Raw genomic sequence first — 15138 nt, forward strand, 5'->3', positions numbered from 1 at the left:
TCTCTTTTGCACCAAGCAAAACTTAAGAGCTTATATACGAAATTCTAATTATTAAAGAAAAGCTGTTATTACTATCTTAATATTATTTTACTAAATAATCATTTTACAAAGGTTTTTTTTTTTTTTTTCGGTCAAGGAGGAATTTTATAACAAAGTCCAAACATACACAATACAAAGATAGCAGCCCCATAAATGGGGTAGGTAAAAATAAGACGCTACTTATGCATTCAGCACATGAGTAAAGGTTCCCATTTATACCTAAATATACAAAGTTTACAAATGATGCGGCTCGGCCCAAAAGCCAAAGCCCACCCGAAGAGGCCCAAAAGTGAGAGCACTGAATAACCATAATACCAAATTTTATAAAGTATTTGGTATATAATTTTAGAGTGTCAATAATAACTTTTTTTATTTGACAAAAAAATTATAATTTTCCATAAAAAATAAATAAAATGTAGGATAATTGGCCAATGGAAACTTAAGAAAATTAATGAGGAAGAGGATCGTCTCTGGATTCACTTTGTGGGGATTCTAAGGATTCTCACATCTTAATTGTTCATCATATATCGTGCGGTCAGTTTTCGTCAGGTACTATTTGTGTTTAATTTTAGATAAAAAAAAATCAAATAATTTTTAACCGTACGATGCACGATGAATAACTAAGATGTGAGGATTCCTAAGATCCTACAATTTGAATCTGAATGGGATCCAAATCCAATTAATGAGGCCTCGCATGGGAAATGATTGTGTCTGTGACCCCAGCATCACATAAACATGACGGGTGGCCTTCTAGTGATTGTCCTACCACATCGATTCGTTGCTTTGCAACTGATGAAGAGCCATTGAAAACACTCCAAGCTGTTGTTAGAGCTTTCAAATTACGACTCGCGTACTCGTTTCGTACTAACAAACTTGACAACCCGACAGCGGCAGAGTTTTAGTGTGATTATCGGAGCTAGTTAATTCTAAAGTTCTTCTTTAAAGTAAAAGGAAAAATGTTTGATGAAATGTCTTATAAAATTCATTGTTGTATAAAAGCCTCTTTAAATGGCCTCGTTATCATAAATTTACACCTCCACTACTACAAAAAATTCTTTGCAAATGAAGAAATGTCAAAAGGGACTTCTTACTTTCCAACCAGATCTTACATATGGTCTAGGTACAGCAAACCCTGATCTCAAATCATATAAAAAGTTGTAACGTGCATCACCGCAGCCAATTACATTACAACAAAATCACAAAAACCAATAGTGTGGTGGAGTTATAATTAGATTATTGGAGTTAGTTAACTCTAACTTTTGGGTTTTTCTTTAAGTAAAGAGTAATGCTAAGGAAATCAAATTTTTTAAACTAAATTTACAAATCAAATGATGTGGTTGTAGATGATTTGGATTATTAATTAAGTGTCGATTAACATGTAACATCTCACATTGACCAACGGAGAGGGGGTGATGTGCCTTATATGTACATGCTCCCCTCCCTATAACAAGAGACCTTTTGGAACTCACTGGCTTTAGATTCCATCGGAACTCCGAAGTTAAGCGAGTTCGGTTGAGAGCAATCATAGGATGGGTGACCCACTGGGAATTTTTCGTCTGATTTCTCAAAAACAAATCTGTGAAGGAATAATAAACCCAAAGCGGACAATATCGTGCTATAGCGGAGTCGAGACTAGGATGTGATATAACGTGTTTATTTTTTATTGGTGAAATATCATTTGGTTTAAAAAAATTGGTCTCTATAACATTACTCTTAAGTAAAAGGCAAAATGTTTGATGAAAAGTTCATCGTTGCATAGGAACCTCTTTATCATTCCCTCGTTACCACATTTTCATGCCTCCGCTACTATAACAATACAAGTTATATATGGTCTAGGGTTTTGCAAAAAAAAAAAAAAAAAAAAAAAGGTCTAGGGTTAACACCAAAACCTGATCTCGTATCACGTCAAAAAGTGCCACACTATAGATACCACCGCAACCAAATACCTTACAACAAAATCACAGAAACCATATCCAGATCGGATTGCAACATGCATTACAAGTGGATTCTATCGATCTGTAGGTTTTTGCAGCTAGCTCAGATTGTAACCTGGAAACCTGCAGTCATGTTTCAGCCAGTACCATCCTGATAAGGTTGCCTTAGACAGTTAGACTGCCACTCAATTACTCGATGTTACAAAAAGCTTCAAAGTCAAGCTCATATATACAAACACCTATATATCTAAAGGCGAAAATAATAAAATGAGAACGCGTGTATAAAATAATTTTTTATGTTAGTGCAGTGGTTAAGGTTACAATCTCTGTGGCTTATTATTTTATAAGAATATTCCTCTAATTCGATCTCCAAAGTAGAATTTGACCTAAGGGTAATGAACAATCTTGAATCAGACTTAAGATTTATTCTAAGACCGTTGATGTTTGATCTTGAATTGGACCAATGAGCTTTCACTAATCAAACGTTCAAATTTTAATTAGTTGATCGCCGAAATATCAATGTCTACAATATATACATTTATAATAGGAAAAATTAGTATCCGGTCCCTAATTCTTATTGTTTATTGACTAAGACCTTATTAGTTCTCAAATTTTGATTCAAGTCCCTAGCATTAATGTGATAATGAATTTACATGTTTATTATATAATTTTTTAATATAAAAATTAGTAATTAATTTAGGGTTTAATACTCACACCTCTATTAAACTTCTAATTAATTTTCAATTCAAACATTTCCAAAATAATACTAAATTAAATTAAATTAAGTTTGTACCTATTAGTTTTTTTTAAATATATATAAAAAGATTCTCAATTTTTTAATCTTAAATGTACCCATTCATATAATTTTTCAATTTTTTTAATCTTAAATGTACCCATTCTCAAATATATCAATTTGTTATATTTAAAATGTACCCTTTTTTTTTAATATAAAATCCTTTTAAATTTTTTAATCCATGTTTAAACTTATATGGATACATTCAATTTTTTTAATCTTAAATGTACCCATTCTCAAATATATCAATTTGTTATATTTAAAATGTACCCCTTTTTTTTAATATAAAATCCTTTTAAATTTTTTAATCCATGTTTAAACTTATATGGATACATTCTTTTTCGTTGATTTGAGAATGTATCCATGTTTTGGTACAATAACTTTTTTTTGTTAATTTTGGTTAATGTACCCATACATATATGTACACACACACAATATAATAGAGAGTATAATTTATATTTTATTATTTTTAATCCCATAAATTATGGGTTTTATTTAAAATCTCATTAATATAAACAATTACAAATTTCAATTTTTTATTTTTAATTTAAAAAATATAGTAACTTACATTATTACATTAATGTCAGGGACCTGAATCAAAAACTAAAAACTAACAAGGTTTCAATCAAAGAATATTGATAGTTAGGGACTGCATCCAAAGTGTCCCTTTATAATATGTAAAGTACGATACATACATATATAATATGTACAGTAAATAATTCAAGGGCTGATCGATCAAGTTGAATGGAAGATATAGATAGATATGACAGTTGTTGTGATCTGATCAAAAGTGGGCCAAAATATTTCTGCTTTCTTCATAGTTTCACATCCCTTTTGCCTCTGTGCTGTTCTTCTGTGGTCATGCACCACATGTTGCCTGGAAAAGAAAAACAAGAAAAAAGAAAGCTCGAGACGATTAGTTGAACGCATGTGAAAAGATTATTATTTTTCTGAGTTTTCATCTTCTTTTTGTTTAAATATTATGGTATCCCAAACAATTCTAGAAGATCGCAGGCGGAAAAATAATCGTAGACTTGTTTTATAGTTTTAAAACTGGTCGTTGACTTTATAACTTGAGTGATTGAGAGCACACCTCATGTCTATTATAACTTGAGTGATTGAGAATACACCTCATGTCTATGATGCTCAAATCTTTATTTTCTAATTTCTCAATCAAAAGAAAACAAGTTTATATCACGATGAAACTATTTAAGTGTTGTGTAAGTTGGTAATGGTGTTGTGTTGGTATAATTATTGATGTAATTGTGACATTAAGACTAATAAGCATGTTGTTTACTTTAAATAATCATGATAGCCATGCTTTATTTTTAGAAAGATACGATATTTATTGATATAAAAAAAAGAATAAATATATATGGGAGGATATGGTGGATTTATTTTGGGCCCTGGTAAAACATTATCAGGAATTTCAACCCTGTTAAAGAGGAAAGAGCGTCCCACAATCCTCTAAAAATTTACAAGATTGTACTATCCGTAAGAATAAGATTTGTGATTATATCCAGAGATTTATCGAACCAAATTAGCTGTTGATCTAATGATAGCCATGATTTTATAATTATTTTAATGAGATTATTGTATTAGAACAAGCAAGTGCCAAATAAAGTTGGACATCCGTTTGGGATTTGGATCCCATCCGGATCCAAATTGTGGGGATCATAGGAATCCTCATATCTTAGTCATTCATCGTGCATTATACAATTAGAAATCATTTGCTTTTTTATTTAAAATAGTATATGAAAAAAATTGGCCGCACGATGTACAATGAACGGTTAGAATGTGGAGATCCTTAAGATCCCCACAAAGTGGATCCGAAGAGAATCTTCTTCCATCGGTTTGTTCAATTTAATTATGTTTGCTGATATTGATAATGACTAGGATGTCAATATCACATTCCTCAATCATATTAGGGGTACCATGTACTTATCATATTCTCCTTATGTTTGCTTGTTCTGTTTTTCAAGCTAAGACTTTTAGGTTCGACTTTAGAGGAATTAGGTTTCATATCCCCTTCTTTTTCTTAGGCCATCTCCAACCGAAGGAGGGTCAGAGGGCTCGTTTTAGCCCCTCTGGCCCTCCAAGAAATTAATATTTTAATGAACAGTGCATGACCATATTTCTTCCAATCTCCAACCGAGGGCCAAATGGTTATAAGGCTTGTTTTAGCCTTGTCACAAAAAACCATCTCCAACCGAGGGTCAAAGGGCCATAGTGTAACATCCCACATAACCCAGGGGAGTGGATCATGTAAGCCTTATATGTATATTCTCATCTTTACCTAGCATGAGGCCTTCTGGGAGCTCACTGGCTTCGGGTTCTATCGGAACTCTGAAGTTAAGTGAGTTCATACGAGAACAATCCCAAGATGGGTGACCCACTGGGAAGTTCTCGTGTGAGTTCCCAGAAACAAAACTGTAAGGGCGTGGTCGGGGCCCAAAGTGGACAATATTGTGCTACAGTGGAGTTGAGCCCGGGATGTGGTGGGGCCCGGGCCAGGATGTAACACATAGGGCCAAACATAATTTATTATTTAAATTTAAAAACAACAACTTAAATTTAAAAACTACAACTTATATTTAAAAACTTTTAAAAACTACAACTTAAATTTATAGGAAAAAAATGAGAATTTTTTAATATTTTTTAAAAAAATTTGGCCAAAAAAAAAAATTTAGATTCAAATCCAACAACTAGCTGACGTCAACATGGAGTAGGCATTTAAGTTTTATGTTGTTCAATGTTTTTAAAAATGTTGTTTAAGTTTCATGTTGTTAAATGTATTTTTTTATGTTGTATAATTTTCATGTTGTTTAATGTTATTTAATGTTGTTTAATATTGTTTAATGTTGACACACCCAACCTTGATATTCACTAAACACCATGGTAGACACGTGTTGACTGACACCCGAAGGTGAGGAAGCCATATTAGGATGCAAGAGAACTAGAAATAATTAACCGACATAAAAAAAACTTGCAAATTTAATTATAATGAATACTGAAAATATGAGAATACCCATTGGAATTCAATTTTCATTAACTAAAACCCACAATTGTAAAATTTTCTAATAAAAACCCAATGACTAGGCTCCAACTAAGCAATATCCATAATTAAGTATGACTTGGCAAAATTGGTATTTTTGGATGTCTAAATTACCTCTAATATCATTGACTTTGGGTCTATTACTTGTTATCTACATTTATTTTATATTATTTCATTCAATTAAACTTTTTGAAATGTTTATGCAGATTTGGAAAAGAAAAATTTTAGTGTTATGATTTCAATGCATATCAATAACAAAAATTACATGATATTAGAGTTTTGATTCCTTATATAGTTGTTTTCACATTTATGTAAAAATGAGCATTTTTTTTATCCTTTTCAAATAATTGTAACAGGTAAATTAGTATTTTTCATAAATATACAAATGTTTTTTTATTCAAAATTACCGATATTTTACATATATAAAATAACAATATAAGTTCCAGGTAAAATAATACATACAAAATAATTTACCTACAAAATAAATAAATATTGTTTCATTCAAAAGTTTAAGTTATTTGCATACACACACACATATAATAATAATAATAATAATTAACATATGTAATAATACATGCAAAATAATTTACCTACAAGATAAATAAAAATGTTGATTGATTGCAAACAACACATAATAATATATAACAAAAAGTGCATAATGTATACATGCAAAATAATTTACCTACAATGATTGTCAAACAAATATATATGAAATGGAACACATGATGGTAAGACAAGTATAAAGTAGATACTTTTGTAATTTACCTACATAATAAATGAATGTTGATTGATTGCAAACAACACATAATAATAACAAATGTGCCTAATATATGTAATAATACATGCAAAATTATTTACCTACAAAATAAAAGGATGTTTTCAGCCAATTGATTCAAAGTTAATTAATTACCTATATTCTACTTAAAAATATAAGTAATTTATTTCACACAGATATAATAATAACAAAATGTGCCTAATGTATACATGCAAAATAAGTATAAAATAGATACTTTTGTAATAATAAAGCACTTATTTGCCATAATTATGGTGGATAATTAAATTCATCAACATAATTAGGGTGTTGTGGCACAATTGTAAATATTTTGAAAATAATAGGTATTTATTTGTTTACATGGCAGTTTATTTCAAATTTGGGTTTTATTTGGATGTTTAAAATGAGATGGGTTTTTGTCAAGAAAATAAGTATTGCATGGACTTATATCTAAAGAACCCTAATGAATATGCAATTGTGGAACGTGTTCAGAGCATACAACTAATCATAGACACTAAAAAGGAATAATATAAAATTGAATAAGCAAAGAGATGGGTCCTACACTAAGAGGACTCGAAGATGTCGATGCGGGAGTGCCTTGATGCTGGGTTTGTACGCCTGGATTCTAAGTCTTGAGGGGGCACAAAATAAAACATGAGTAGACTAAATTATATATAAGTAATACTGAAACAGTTATTCATCAACGTACTAACCCCCAAAGTTTATGAAAACTCAATAGTATAATATGTGATAGGTTTTCCGAAACCCCAAACATGCCATAAAACCTTTCATTAAACATACATCGTATATAATGTGCTAAATAATGGTATATATATAAGGCATATACGTATATATAATATTTCATTCGCCTGAAGGCATATAGAACACCTATTCATTCATCCGAAGGTTCTACATCACGTGTTTGTAGGCAGATCATACGCCCGTAGGCAGAACATACGCTCGTAGGTAGAACATATATCTCCTGCCCGTAAGCACCAACCAAACGCTCGGCCGAAGCCAATATAAGTATCATTTGACCCGTAGGCCCCTACATCACCCAATCGAAGCCATATATATATATATATATATATATATATATATATATATATATATATCATTCGACCCGTAGGCCTCTACATCACTTGACCGAAGCCATATAGAGATATCATTTGCCCGTAGGTAGTATCATTCGCCCATACACAGTATCGTTCGAATAATTACTAAATAAGTACATAAACATAAACATAATATATATATATATATATATATATATATCTCAAACGTAGCTCAATAACTAAAACGTTATATCGTAAAACCACGTTCACAAGTACGTATATAGTCATCAATCATATATACCACAAAGAACATAAAGTCGATAAAGCATGATAACTCATAAAGCGTGAAACTAATTTACTCATAAACGTTTCATAAAACGTAGTCACAAAATCATGTTTTTCATGTATGCATTTCTAATAATAAAAACATGCATTTTGGAAGGGGTCTACTCACATTACTCCATCGTCGAAAAGCCGTGCAAACTAGCGAAGACGGAAATGCCGTAGCCACTTGCAAAAACCCAATATTGTATGGAATTTCCCATGTGATATGATTATACGATATACAAGGTTCTAAAAAACGTTAGGCGCTAGTCGGGCGGCGGGTTAGCGCCTAGGCGGATTTAGGTAAATTTCTTGTAAATAAGTGTATATTGACAGTTACAAAAAATTATACTTATGAAATCTAAGGATAAAATAATAAAAGAACAATAAATGCAAAAAGAGTATCCAACAAGTCCAAAATTTAAAAACATATTAAGCATACATATCATATAACCATAGTGAAGAGTATTGTAGGATAACACATGCACAACAAGTTCACAATTTAAAACCACATAAAATGCAAAATAGGAGGAAAATAAGGAAATATAGTAATTGTCCTTAACATCCCGGAATTTAAGTTGATACACACCTATTCTATAAATCAACAAAATTTCAAGGTATAAACATAGGTGCATGTAGGGAACAAGAACTTAGAAAGTTAGAATAAAGATAGGATTTTTATTTTCTTTCAATTTCAAAAAAAAAAAAAAAAAAAAAAAGAAAAACCTCCTAGCTTCGCCTAGAGCCCATCCGTTTTTTCCCACCGTTTTGCAAGAAAACACCTCGGCCACCCTTCACTTAGCACTTAGGCCGTTTTTTAGAACACTGACAATATATCCAGGATCTCATAGCTTGTGCAATTTCCAATGTTGTCTGGGATCGTGCCAGTCAGATTATTGCCTCTAACGTCAAAGTACCACAAGCTTGTTAATTGACACATATCAGATGACAGTGATCCGGTTAATGAGTTTATGCGCAATCCAAGGTACTGCAATACTTCATTCCAATATATTAGCCTTGGAATCTCACTAGTAAGCTTAATCTGAGCAAGATCAAGAGTTTTAAGGTTCAGAATTTGCGTGAGAGTTGTAGGGATATGACCAGTCAACTGATTGTTCTTTAAATTTAAAAGCTCCAGCTTCTTAAGCTTCGACATAGAGAATGGTATGTCTTTATACAAAAGATTGTTAGACAAATTCAAATGTATGAGAGAAGCATAGTTGCAAATCTCATCGGGGATTTGACCGGTCAGCTTATTCCCTTACAAGTCTATGTATTCCAAGTTCCCCAAGTCTCTGATGGCTGGCAAAATCTCTCCACCGAGGTTTAGATTAGACAGATTCAAGGAGGGCACAGAGAGGCTGACATTGTCGCAGAAAACCCCATGCCAAGAATAGAAATTATCGTCATGGGCATCGTTCCAGTCGAGCAACATGTTAGCGATGTTGCTGAACGACGCCTTAATTGACATCAATGCATTTCCTTCGTCGTTGAGTAGGGAACCGAGAGGAAAGAGAACCGCCATTAAAGCTAACCCAAAGTAGGAGACGAGCTCCGTCTTCTTCTTCCATAAAACCCTTCTCTCCATTAATCTCCACAAAGCTTTGCAATTTCACAGAACCCAAGTCGCAGAAAGAGACGTTGAAGAAGAAAGAAGAGGAGAACGAAAATAAAATGCTAAAACCAAAAGAGGGTGGATGAGCTAAGCCCTCTATGTTCTTCACACTCACACATAATACCACTATCAGAAAGAGAGACAAAGACAAAGATAGAGTTGTAGAGAATAGAGGTGAGAGACAAGGAAAAGAGAGGTCCGTGAGTTGTTTAAGGTGGAAAGGAAAGGCATTGGAAGGGGGATAAAAGAGGAAAGTGGGCCCCACTTGGCACACCATTTAAGACTCAAATAGTAACCTTTTCAAAAATATCTTACAACCCAAAGTGGAAAGATGAAAATGCCCTTCCATTCCTTTAATTTCGGGACGGGTTTTTACAATCTACTCCCGTTAAAGAAAATTTCATCCCGAAATTTGAAATTACTTACAAAGGTAAAAACTCGAAGGTAGGAAGAAAAAAATATATATAAGGAAGAAATCAAGTCATAGCGGTTGCATAAAAGGGAAAATGCCACACCGTCGCGAGTGGGTTGCAAAATCCTCTTTCATGCCTCCAAGCTCCTACTTTCTTTTCCCATCAGTATAAAAATAGAAAACATACTTTATAACGATATAAAGTAAAAAATTTATAATGACATAAGGTCAAAAATATGTACGTATAGTAGGATAACGTCAAAATACAAATATCTAACTAAAATAAGGCAAGTTAAAATACTTGTATTGAAAACCAAAACCAAAAATGAAAGTGGGTCTCGTCTAAGCATTCATAACGTCATGTACTCCGAAAACAGGTGTGTGTCTTTGGGTTGAGCCCCAACAATAACTAAATAGTAACAACTATCGTAAACGGGTCTACCTACCCACTTGCTTAACAAACCCAATGAATATGCCATCGATATTACAATCGGCCGCCCGCAATATCGACAACACATGGTTGTCTCGATAAGCAAGTAGTAATTTCCTAAGGGTGCAAACATACCAATTTTTCCAACCCGAAGTCAACAACAACACAAGCACACAGTTTCTCAAATCATAAAATCAAATATCCGAAAACCAATTCGCAGAATTCCACTGTCCAACCAGTGTTGCTAATAAAATCTATCAAACCAAGTCTTAAATAGTGCCATACACAAATTGAAAATTAAACTATCGTCATAATTACTCCAAAAGAGATTGGTGCAAACTATAATCATTCAGAAACCACAAATCAAAAGAACGCAACACGTCTTTCAAGATCTAGATAGTTCGTTCAAGATTGTCAAACAGCCTGCAAATAAAAATGCGAACAAATCAATAACTTAGTACTCAAGATCTTTATGCAAACTTCACAAAACTTAGAGGTGAAACACGCATCACGAACAATAAGGTCCTGGAGTGAAGTAGTCGAAAGATGCATAGAGGCGAACACATATCGTAAACATGTCTTTCGTGGCTGACCGTGGTCATCGCATCACTCGGACTACTTCGTTGGAAAAGAACTACTAGAGTACAATATGATGCCTATGAATTGTAGCAAGATAATATGAGGTGGCTATTCATTCCTACGTGAAGATAGTGATTGATGATGCAATTTGTTGACCACCTATATTACTACCTTCCCTAATCCCTTACTAAAAGATGGCTCAAACCTCAAGGCCACATGAAACTCTTCTTGATAAGTCTGGTAGGCTGGCTAGAAGGTTATGCTCCAAATATTCCTACTAGCATCGATATGAAACTTGGCGCACGCATCCGCCGAGTCGATCTATCGTGAATTCCTCACTAATTAAGCAAGAAACCACGTCGAGAAGGCTAAAAGAACACTCTAGGATTTGAGGGTCAAAACAAGTCCATTAAATCTAGAGTACAAGGTATCTGGATTTAAATATACAACTCTGATGCTTGAGTTCATACAAGTACCTAGCTTGATTGGGTAGTAACAACTCAAAATGGTTGAACTTGGAAATTAGCTAACTTGATTTCTTGATGATCCATAGTCATGTCGCAAAGTATCCAAGAGTTTTTTACAAGGGGAAATATAACTGATTGAAGAATATTCGGGTATCGATGTGTCTTTCTATTGAGGTGTTCAACAATTACGCTTGCTTAATCGGGGTGGTACATGATGGTGCAGTCGTAGATATTTATATGCTTTATCAATCACCGTTGCCAGACACTTAGCTCATTTCGATTGAGAGTCTAAGTACGAAGTTTTGCGAGGTTGATAAAGATCTTACGCGTTTTACCACAGTGAGGATGTTATTAAATTTTCAAGTCAGGACAATAACTGTAAACCCTAGGTTGGAAATAAGACGGTTCGCATCAGGTGGTCCCAACCGTCGAAAAGTAAAAGCATCACCCAATATGCTGCCTCAGTGTACAACGACACCTTCAATAAAATATCATCGATAAATTTGAAATTTATTGGTGTCATCGAAGAGTATTTAAACAATGGTAGGGTGAGACAACATCTCGAATGAAACTAATTTATTCCCTAGTCGAAGATGAGGGTTTGGGTTTTGGTCAAAGAATCGTTGGTAATTGTTGATAGAAATCAACAAGACCAATGATATTTCATAATTCACGACACTCGAGAAGATTCTCGATTTCCAACTGTCATAACCTTGGTTTTGGTAAAAATAACTTCTGCTACCAAAGAAACTCCCAAGAAAAGTATCTACTCTAGACAAAAACAACGTTCGAAGAATTTGACGTACAACTAACAATCGATATTTAACGAATCTAACTTCGTGGTTGGAGTAAGCAAGAAGGTTATCGATAGAACAATCGCCAAGAATTGTTCTAAGGATCCACACCATTTCTTCAGCGAGAACGAGTCTGAGGACACTGATTTGATCCCACCAACTAACACTTACTAAACTTCGAAATACCTAGTGCTTACTCGCCTTCTCCAACACACACTTCGAATGCTTCGAATATTTTTCATATAGACATGACTCTGCTCGCCATTCATAGGGAACGCATGTTGCAGATTGACATCACCAATTCAGGTCTTCCAAATTCAAACCAATTAAGATTTTTTCGTTTCACCACACTCTTGGGTAGATACAACTCTGCTTGCAATTCCTAAGGAACGCATGTTGCAGAGTAGCATCACCGTTTCGGTTCTCCAGTTGGTCATAACCAACTCATACCATTAAAAACTTTCTGTTTCCAAACACTTATATGTAGATTTGACTCTGCCCACAATTCCTAAGGAACTCATGTTGTAGAGTATTGGTCCGATGTTAAAAGTCGTCTAACGATCCATTTGGTCACTGTTGAGGCACAATCCCGACACAAAATTTCTTATTCTTCAATAGGATGTGATTATTCACGTAGAATGAGGGTTGCATGACCGTGCTGAAAGACAACAAATCTGGAAATCGTGACATCCACCAAATGATGTCATGGCCAACACACTACTACCGTAACAGAAGATCCTAAGTATGCTTTGAAAAAACCACGCTCTGATACCAAATTGACACGCCCGACCCTGATATTCACCAAACACCAAGGTATGCACATGCTGACCGACACCCAAAGATGATGAAACCATATTAGGATGCATGAGAACTAGAAACAATTAACCAACATAAAAAAACTTGTAAATTTAATTATAATGAATATGCAATTGTGGAATGTGTTCAGAGCATACAACTAATCTTAGACACTAAAAAGGAATAATATAAAATTAAATAAGCAAATAAATGGGTCCTATATTGAGAGGACTTGAAAATGCCGATGCAGGAGTGCCTTGATGTCTGGATTGTACGCCTCGATTCTAATTCCTGAGGGGGCGCAAAACAAAACATGAGTGGACCAAGTTATATATAAGTAATACTAAAACAATTATTCATCAACGTACAAACCCCCAAAGTTTATGAAAACTCAGTAGTATAATATGTAATAGGTTTTCCGAAAACCCTAACATGCCATAAAACCTTTCATAAAACATATCTCGTATATAATGTGCTACATAGTGGTATATATATATATAAGGCATATATGTATATATAATATTTCATTCACCCGAAGGCATATAGAACATTTCTTCATTCATCCGAAGGTTTTACATCATGCGCTTGTAGGCAGGTTATTCACCCGTAGGCAGATTATACACTCGTAGGCAGAACATATATCTCCCACTTGTAAGCACCAACCAAACGCCCAGCCGAAGCCATATCATATATCTCTCGGCCGAACCACCAACCTACGCCCGGCTGAAGCTATATCATATATCTCCCGGCCGAAGCCACTAACCTACGCCCGACCGAAGCTAATATAAGTATCATTCGACCTGTAGGCCCCTACATCACCCGACTGAAGCCATATATAGATATCATTCGACTTGTAGGCCCCTACATCCCCCGACCAAAGCCATATAGAGATATCATTCGCCCGTAGGCAGTATCATTCGTTCGTATGTAGTATCGTTCGAATAATTACTAAATAAGTACATAAACATAAACATAATATTTCTAATATATATATATCTATCTATCTTAAACGTAGCTCAGTAACTAAAACGTCATATCGTAAAACCATGTTCACAAGTAGGTATATAGTCATTAATCATATATACCACAAAGAACGTAAAGTCGATAAAGCATGATAATTCATAAAGCGTGAAACTAATTTACTCATAAACGTTTCATAAAACGTATTCACAAAATCATGCTTTTCATATATGCATTTCTAATAATAAAAACATACATTTTGGAAGGGGTCCACTCACCTTACTCCGTTGTCGAATAGCCTTGCAAACTAGCGAAGATGGAAATGCCATAAACAATTGCACAGAGTAGACACTTGCAAAAACCCAATATTGTATGGAATTTCCCATGTAATCTGATTATACGATATATCTAGGATCTCAAAGCTGTGCAATTTCCAATGTTGTATGAGATTGTGCCAGTCAGATTATTGCCTCTAACGTCCAAGTACCACAAGCCTGTTAATTGACACATATCAGGTGACAGTGATCCAGTTAATGAGTTTCCGCGCAATCCAAGGTACTGCAATACTTCATTCTAATATATTAGCCTTGGAATCTCACCAGTAAGCTTATTCTGAGCAAGATCAAGAGCTTTAAGGTTCAGAATTTGCGTGAGAGTCGTAGGGATAAGACCAGTTAGCTGATTGTTCTTCAAATTTAAAAGTTCCAGCTTCTTAGGCTTCGACACGGAGAATGGTATGTCTCTATACAAAAGATTGTCAGACAAATCCAGATGTATGAGAGAAGCATAGTTGCTAATCTCGTCGGGGATTTGACCGATCAGCTTTTTCCTTTACAAGTCTATGTATTCCAAGTTCCCCAAGTCTCCGATGGTTGGCAAAATCTCTCCGTCGAGGTTCAGATTAGACAGATTCAAGGAGGCCACAAAGAGGCTGACATTGTTGCAGAAAACCCCACCCCAAGAGCAGAAATCGTTGTCATAGACATCATTCCAGTTGAGCAACACGTTAGCGATGTTGCTGAACGACGCCTTAATTGACATCAAGCCTTTCCTTCGCTGTTGAGTAGGGAGCTGGGAGGAAAGAGAACCACCATTAAAGCTAATCCAAAGCAGA

Source organism: Malus sylvestris, chromosome 17 (genome assembly GCF_916048215.2).
Source record: "Malus sylvestris chromosome 17, drMalSylv7.2, whole genome shotgun sequence".
In the NCBI taxonomy this organism is placed as follows: Eukaryota; Viridiplantae; Streptophyta; class Magnoliopsida; order Rosales; family Rosaceae; genus Malus; species Malus sylvestris.